Here is an 8,290-nt window from a genome sequence, read left to right as displayed (position 1 = left end):
CCCTTTCTCTCACACATACTCTTTTATGTTTTTAGTATAGCTCTGCCAAGTCTTCAATAGCTGTATCACACTTTTTAGTAATCTTGTGAACTTTGGCTTCATGACTTTCAGCTCTATCTTTCCACTGATCTTTTTTTTCTTAAAGCTTCTGGATTTCTTGCTTTAACTTATCTTTTTTAGACTCAAACTCTTTTATTGCAAGCTCTAATTCTGATGGTGTCTCTTCAAGCTTTTCTTCTGTTCGTAATTGAAAGTTTTCATAATTGAATACCATTTCTTGTCTTCGTTTTGCTCTCTAAACCAAATACCCTAGAGTGACTTTATCAGTAAATGGTCCAGAACTCACTCTTCGGAGATTTTTCCATGCTTTAATCATCTCATTCATCCTCTGAAATGCTTTTGGCTCATTGTAAGAGAAATCTAATTGATGAAGCCCCTACGTCATAAGAATGAACTGTTTAGCTCCAAACGGCCTTCTCACTAAGAGTGGTGCATAATTCGTCGCTCCTCATAAACCCAGAAGTGGGACCACTGTACTATCCCCATATTGATACAATAGGCTCACGATTCATCCATGAGGTCAACCATCTGACTTTGGCACTGGTCAATTTTTGTAGGAAAGTTATCCATTCCTTTTTAGACTTTCGTGCTGACCACCCACTTTTCCCCATTATAGATATAAAGCTTCGAGAAAGCATCTTTTCCCCATTTGAAATGGTTTTTCATCCATAAGTACAATAACTGTATGCAGCTTATGAAGCGCCCTCCATTTCGACGACAGTAACTCAAAGATCAGATAGTCTCTACTAATATTACCATTGAAAGATTACAGCCATTGATCACACTCTCAAAGAAGTCAACCATCGATATCTCAATATAACTCAAAACCTTTGGAAATATCACCATCCCATATATAGCTAAGGCAAATACATCTAACCCCTATTCTTCGTTGGCATGTTGTAATAGAAAATCATGAAAGAACTTCCACAGTAGGCAAACCTGTTCTTGTTTCTTCTTTGTATAAGAATCCACAACTTCTTTGTCTATCCCTATAAGTTGAGCCAAACCCTTACGAAATCCTGACTTGTGTTTCTTGACATATATTTTATCGGGAGCCTTGAGGTGCAAACCTAACAAAGTTGAATATTCTTCGATGGTTGGTGTCATATCAACTTCATTGAAGATGAAACACTTGTATGCAAGATCCTAGAATTATGCTACAGCTTTGATTAGTTGATCATCGACAACCACTGCTATAAGGTGTGCTATATGCCCGTGTCTTTGGCAAAACTGCTCTTGTCTTGACGAACTCATCTTCTTCCATATATTAACCAAATCTTCTAGATTATTTTGTTTGAGGAGGATAGATGTCTCCTAAGACAAGGTGGAATCATATCTGATTGGTAAACAATCCCTCATCTTCAGTTGAATCTTTTTTGACTGGACCCTTACTTCATTGGGTGGCTCACAAGTTGCTAATACAGACGAAGAACAAACTAATGGTTCTGTGAAGTTTATGAAAAAATTTTTGTTGAAGACCATCTTTCAAGCAAATGTTCTTTATGCAACTCTATAATATGAGCATGAACCAATGCAAAAGAATGAGAGAAAAGGTTAGTATGCCAAAAAAAAGGAAATAAATAAATAACTAAGTAAATTAAAATATCACACAGAATAAGAGGAATGAATCCTATGCTTTTGGTCAATTTTAAAAGGGAAAAGCGATGGCTCTATCTATAGGTTAGGCATTCTTAAGGTTCACTATATGTGGTTTGAGGTTAAAGTCTAAAGGTTCCCAAATTGCTCCTTACATCATTGTCCATCACAGACTAGTAAGGCATCCTAATCCTCACCCATCATAGGCTACGAGCGAAAAAGGTTCAATTTGAGTGGGAGTATTTCGCTAGCCACTACAGAAGCATTAAACCTCATGAAAATAATATGTACTTTACTCCCTTCTAGAGGGATGGAGCTCGAGTATAGAGCTCATGTTATGCACATGCATATGAATGACATAATTAATAAAGTAAGTAAACATGAATGAATAATAACACATATATACAAAAGGTTCAATTTTATTAAGCTTTTGGATAAACAAATTTATTTGTTGGCCTAACTCTCAAGTGTCCCCAATAGAGTCGTCAAGCTGTCATAACGTCTAGACCCGGGGATCTATCGCTAGACATTGACTTAAATGAGTCACCACAAATCTTTTTTACTTAGGTGCGATTGGCCACCTAAGGAATCTATCTTTTCAGGGAACACCTAAGTTTAAGGGTCCTTAAAAGAATAGGTTCGATTCTACTAACCAAAACAAGGTTCGAGAGTTCGGTTACGTGTGAGGAAGGTTATAGCACCCTCACAATGCCCATTAAAAAATGGTACCAGCTTAATTTTGTGTTATCCAATAAGCCTTAAAAATTTACCAAGTAATTAGTTATTGGAAATTATTCTCAATTGACTCTAATACTTTTAGCAAAAAATTGAGAAAATCCCCTCACCTCAAGAGTATGCAAGAAAACTACTGTTTCACTTGCAGAGGCTCCATCGTCGGATTATTTCACATTAAAGAAACTTCAAGAAAATAAAAAGAAGAAAAAATGATTGCTTTTGTACAAGAAAAATTGATACTTTCAACTTTTCCTCAGAAATATTTTTTAAAAAGCTTATTTTCAAGGAAAATTGATACTTTCAACTTTTCCTCAAAAATATATTTTTTAGAAAGCTTATTTTCAGAAAAATTGATACTTTCAACTTTTCCTCAAAAATATTTTTTTTCGAATTTTGTTTAAAGAAAATAAAATAATGAAATAAAATAAAATAAGATGAAAATAAAAAAAAATAATAAAAATAATAAAAAAATAAATAATTCTAATCTAATTAATAAATAATAATAAATAAATAAACAATAATAAAAAAATGGTAGCGGCTCGGCTTGAGGAAGAAAGGACAGCTCGAAGACGCGGCTTGGCTTGGCTCGGCTAGGGAAACGACTCGCACTCAGGTTGAACGCGGGTCAAAAGCGGGTTGACACTCGAGTCGGGTCACCTGATTTCAAAATGCGCGGATCCTCTAGGCACAGTAAAGCCAAAACAACGTCATTTTTCAGCGGATATAAAAGGCTAAATCTTTCATTTTTCAGTAGATCGAGCCTTTCCTCTCTCACTTCTCTTCCTCTTCTCTCTCTTCTCTCTAAACTCCGAAGAACTCCGGTTGAATCTCGTCAAATTCTAAAAATTTTTGTCAGAATCTGGGTTTTTCATCGAAAGTTTATCGAAAAACTAATCGATTTCTGGAAATGGTCGTCGAAAACTGGGAGGTTGGCCGAAAAATTAAACTTGGCCGAAAAAGTTACCGAAAAATTCAACCTTCGTCGAAAAATTCAATCGAAATCTGAAAATTTTCCAAAAATTTCCAGAAAAAAAAAATTGCTAAAAATCCTAAAAAATTCCTACCGATTTCTAGAGCTATTCTAATGCCCAAAAAACCTTTTTTAGCTTCTATTTCTTCTCTGTTCACTTTCCCTCAACCAGTGTCTGGTTTTTTTCTCCCTGTCCAGTCTTTTGATCCGTGGGCCTATTTATAGGGATTGATCAAAAGAATTTCTGATCAATCCCAACTCCTTCTTGGATTGGGATTCAATCATTGAATCCAATATGGACTCTGATTGAATCCAAATTCACGGTGGATTTCCCAAATCAAACCAAAAAAAAAGAAAAAAAAATCAAATAAAAAAATATATTAATAAATAATTAAAAGAAAATAATCAGATAAATCAAAATATTAACAGATAAATAAAAATAATAATAGATAAATTATAATATATAAATAGATAAATATTAATAAATACATATATATAATATAAATAGGTAAATAATATATATAAATATTAACATATAAAATAAAATAATAATAATAAATATATATTAATAAATAGTAATAATAAATAAATAAATAATAAATACATAAGATACAAAATAAAATAAAAATAAAAAATATGAAATAAAAATAAAAAAAAATAAAAAAAATGGACTTACCCAATTGATCCAGGCCCAATTGATCCGGGCCTGGATCAAATTGGGTGTCTACACTAGTCATATCACTACATCAGTTTCAAAGCCTAACAACCAAGTGAGTGGTTCAACGAGATCTCGAGATAATCAAGAAAGGGCACATATTGACCCTATCCCCATGACTTATACTAAGTTATTCTCAGAACTGGTTAAGAACAACTCGGTATCTCCAATTATTCTAGAACCATTGAAGCGACCCTATCTAAAGTGGTACGATGCTAATGCAACGTGTGATTATCATAATGGAAATGTGGGTTATTCTATTGAAACTTGCCCTATTTTCTAACATAAAGTGCAAAGTTTGATCCATAAAGGCTTAATGAGTTTCGATGAATCAGGGGGGCAAGATGTCAATAAAAATCCTTCACCTGATTGCACAGAGGCATGATTTTAAAAAAGGATGTTAAGGCTGGTTGAATGCTACTTGTCATTCTAGGATTTCTTTTAAAGTAATGTTAGGATTTTTTTTTTTTGCAATATGATTTCACTTGTTATCATTTCAATAAAAGGCAAGTTAATGCATTTCATTATATTTTATTTTTCATTTAACCATTGTTCCATGCTATATTACCTTTCATAACTTTTCATTTCAGATAGTGAATATTTAGACAATGATAACAATAATTTTGGGATTTAATTTTGAGAACTCATTTGAGCAAAAGAAGCTAGCTACTAGCAGATGTAGAATAGATATGTCTTGAAAATGTGCGAAAATCCACGAGCTTGTTTTTGTTCAATAAATGAAATTCAAGGAAAGCATTCACATTTGAGATGAAAAATGGTCATCTTTCTTTTACCATGCAAAAAACCATTCATTGCTACCCCTTTGAGCCTATTATGATTTTTTTTCTAAAAAACCCTGACCATGGATCACCTTCTACACTAAAGGGTATTTTAAAAAAAAAAGAGGCAAAAAAAATCTTAAAAAGTCTTAAAAATAGAAAGAAAAGAAAGAAAGAAAAGAGAAAAAAAAAAGAAATGAATGCCCACATGATTTAGGGTAAAATAAAAAGGAATCTTTTTGTGAAGAATGAGATCGATGAAAAGGAAAAAGTAGTGAAATAATGTGGAATGGGGCAAAATGCCAAGTTGCATCAAATAATAGATGATCTTTTGGTTCTGAAACCTTTAAACACATGTTTTGAGCCTATTTTATGCATTATTTTCATGACCCCTCACCATGGCCTATATTATAACCTTGAAAATCCCATTTGGATCAAGTGTGAATGCTCGAATTGAATGATCATATGTTGGGTGAAGGCATGCTTATGATAGAATAATGAAATCATGCCATATTGCTCTAGAGATTAATGTGTGAATCTTTGAATCTTAAATGAGAATCTTTGGGTCTTAAATGAAAATCTTTAAGAAATCATTAAATGAGAATCTTTGAGTTTTAAATATGAATCTTTAAAAATCTTCAAATGAGAATATTTGAGTCTTAAGTGAGAATCTTTAGGAAATCCTCAAATAAGAATCTTTGAGCCTTTAAATGAAAATCTTTAAGAAGTTTTCAAATGAGAATCTTTGATGTGTGAAACCCAAAATTGGTCGAATGTGAATCTTCAAACTCAAATGAGAATCTTTGAATTTCAAATGAGAATATTTTTTGTGTGAAACCCTAAAATTCATCGGATGTGAATCTTCAAACCAAAATGAAAAGTTTTCAATTTTAGATGTGAATCTCCAAAATTCAAACGAAAAACTCTAAACATTTTTAGATGTGAATCCCAAATTTAGGTGAACTTTTGAATTCGAATGAGAAGCTTTGAACTTTTAGATGTGAATCTCCAAAATTTGAATGAGAATCCTTAAATGTTAGATACAAGTCTTGTAATTTGCAAATGCGAATCTTGCAAATATAAATTCCTGCATGTATGAAGTCTTATTAATCAAATTCTTATGAAATTGAAATTTTGAGAATTAAGTTTCAGTGAACTTTTGTGAAGTTGAAAGGTTCTTGTGAATCTGAATTTTTTACTTTTGAACTCAAATTATGAATCTTTGAGTTTTTCATTACAAATTTCGTTAAATCTGATCTACGACTCCATTGGACATGATTGTCAATGAGCAATTTATTTTTCAAAGTTATGATTGCCTCTGTTTAGAGGAGCATTTTATTTTTCAAAGTTGTGGTGCCTTTGTTTAGAGGAGCATTTATTTTTTACAAAGTCATTGAGCCTCTGTTTAGAAAAGTTTTGTTTAATTTAAAAAAAAAAAATGTGTCGAGTTAATTATCTAGATATGAGGGGTGTCTATGCCTTTGTACAATTCCTGTTACACAAAAGCTACATAAAAAGAGGCAACTGTAGACACCCTATTTTGTCTGAGGTTCTTTATCAATTGATACCAATCCAAGCTCGGTTGTAGGGATTTTTATTTATTTTTATTTCAGATTTTTATTTCGTATTTATTATTTATTATTTTAATTTTATGGTCTATCTATTGTATTTTGTTTTCTTTCTTTTATTTGATTAATTAAAAAAAAAAAAAAAGCTGAAAGATCGAGATTAGGCTTGGTGATTGTGATGATTGTGATCAGAAAGTATAACTAGATGCTAATATTTAGCTTTGGATGCTAATCAAAATTGAACTGAAACTCTATCAGCATGGTTTTATAAATCATTAGGATTCATAACAATAAATGACAACAAGAGTATAGAGATCAGGGAAAGATCATAGAGAAAAAAAAAACAAAAATATGCAGCACCACCAGTTCCCACCAAGCCAATTTTGCCACCATCTCCACATTGCCATCCTTCTATCATTGGCAGTCCACACCAAAGCAGTCTAGCCTTGAAACTCAATACTGTCTCCATAACCAGTCGAGGACCTACTCGTTTTGAACCCCACCATTAACGACCATTATCACCAGCAGCACAAACACATAGAGGCAAACCACAGTCCCATTTATGCAGTAACGTTTAAATAGGCAGAGACCATACAAATGAGCTACAATATTCGAGTAGTAGGAAACCAGGAAGATAATAATTCTAATTCCCATTTTAGCTACTAGAAATCACATAATAAACAGAAGCAATTCCATTAACAAATAGAGAAATCCAAATCTGGCAGCATTAGTGCCAATTCGTCGAGCCCTTGTCACCATCAAGCCATCACCTTCAAAAACCAGGTGCTCAACCTTACCTTCATCAAAAGCGCAGATTTGAAAGCTTTATGCCATTGTCGACCATAACCCAACCCCTTGTAAATTAATTCCCAGAATGAAATCACAAGCAGACCATAGAACATAGGTCAGAAAACTCACTTTCCTAATTAACTGACTTTGTATTCAGCTATCCTCAACACTATCCCTATCCATCGACCATCAACTCACCACATCAGTTTCTCACCCACTGTCAATCAGCCACCCCAACACAAATTCAAAAAATAAACAAAGCTAAGTCAGAAACCAGAGGAGATAAAAAATAGAAGAGTAAAGACAAGAAAAAGGGGAAACCCAAAACCTCTTTGGTGGTGGCGATGACAGGCGACACTCAGCGTGGTCTCTGGAAGATCTGAACGGTGAATACATAGAGCTTGACCAAAGAAATTACATACTGAAAGTTGGCGAAGATCCGACGATAGGAACGGCTGAAACAGAGAAAGGAAAAATCATAACTTGAATGTCAGATTTACGCCTTTAGAAAGTGATTTACAAAAAAACAAGCCCATATTTGAGACGAGGAGTGCAAGAAGTAGTAACAGGGAGAATTTTGGCTTGACTGGTCCCCGGATGGTGGTGAAGTATGATGGCATCAGTGATGGATCACGGTGATGCCAGGGACAGAATTTGGAAACCTTTAAAGTTTTTGACCTGGGTTCTTCTATCCCTAGAGAGAGAAAAAGAGAAAGTTGAGGTACAGAGAGAGTGTAAAGGTGAAAATTGAAACAGAGGCCTGAAACTCTAGCTTTTATAATCATATAAAATGATGTCATTTTGGGTATTAGCTAAGAGCAAGATCCGTATATTTTTAAATGGATAACCTGACCCGTAGCGTAACCCGAACTAACAACTCACATCCCTGCCTTTGACTCAAACCGAGTTAAGCTGAGCTTCTTGAGTCATTTTCTTCTTTAAATCGTACAATTTTTCAGTTGAGCCAAGCTGTTTAAAGGTTTTTTTTTTCTTTTTTCATTTATTTATTTATTATTATTATTATTATTTTTGCTTATTTATTTATTGATTAAATTGGAATTGTTTATTTATTTAAGTT

At 33.3% G+C, this 8,290-nt stretch overlaps 1 long non-coding RNA gene across 1 annotated transcript; it reads right to left on the bottom strand.

The window, feature by feature from the left end:
• Positions 1-6,661: 6,661 nt before the first annotated feature.
• Positions 6,662-7,969, bottom strand: LOC149515726 (uncharacterized). The gene is made up of 2 exons (XR_016326264.1): positions 7,541-7,969; positions 6,662-7,429 (listed from the first exon to the last, which is right to left on the bottom strand). It is a non-coding gene; the product is annotated as an uncharacterized LOC149515726 (long non-coding RNA).
• Between the last annotated feature and the right edge of the window lie 321 nt (positions 7,970-8,290).

This window comes from Durio zibethinus, chromosome 12 (genome assembly GCF_047325235.1).
Source record: "Durio zibethinus cultivar Kanyao isolate XHJ-2024 chromosome 12, ASM4732523v1, whole genome shotgun sequence".
Taxonomy (NCBI): Eukaryota; Viridiplantae; Streptophyta; class Magnoliopsida; order Malvales; family Malvaceae; genus Durio; species Durio zibethinus.
This window is presented reverse-complemented; position numbering and strand designations above follow the sequence as displayed.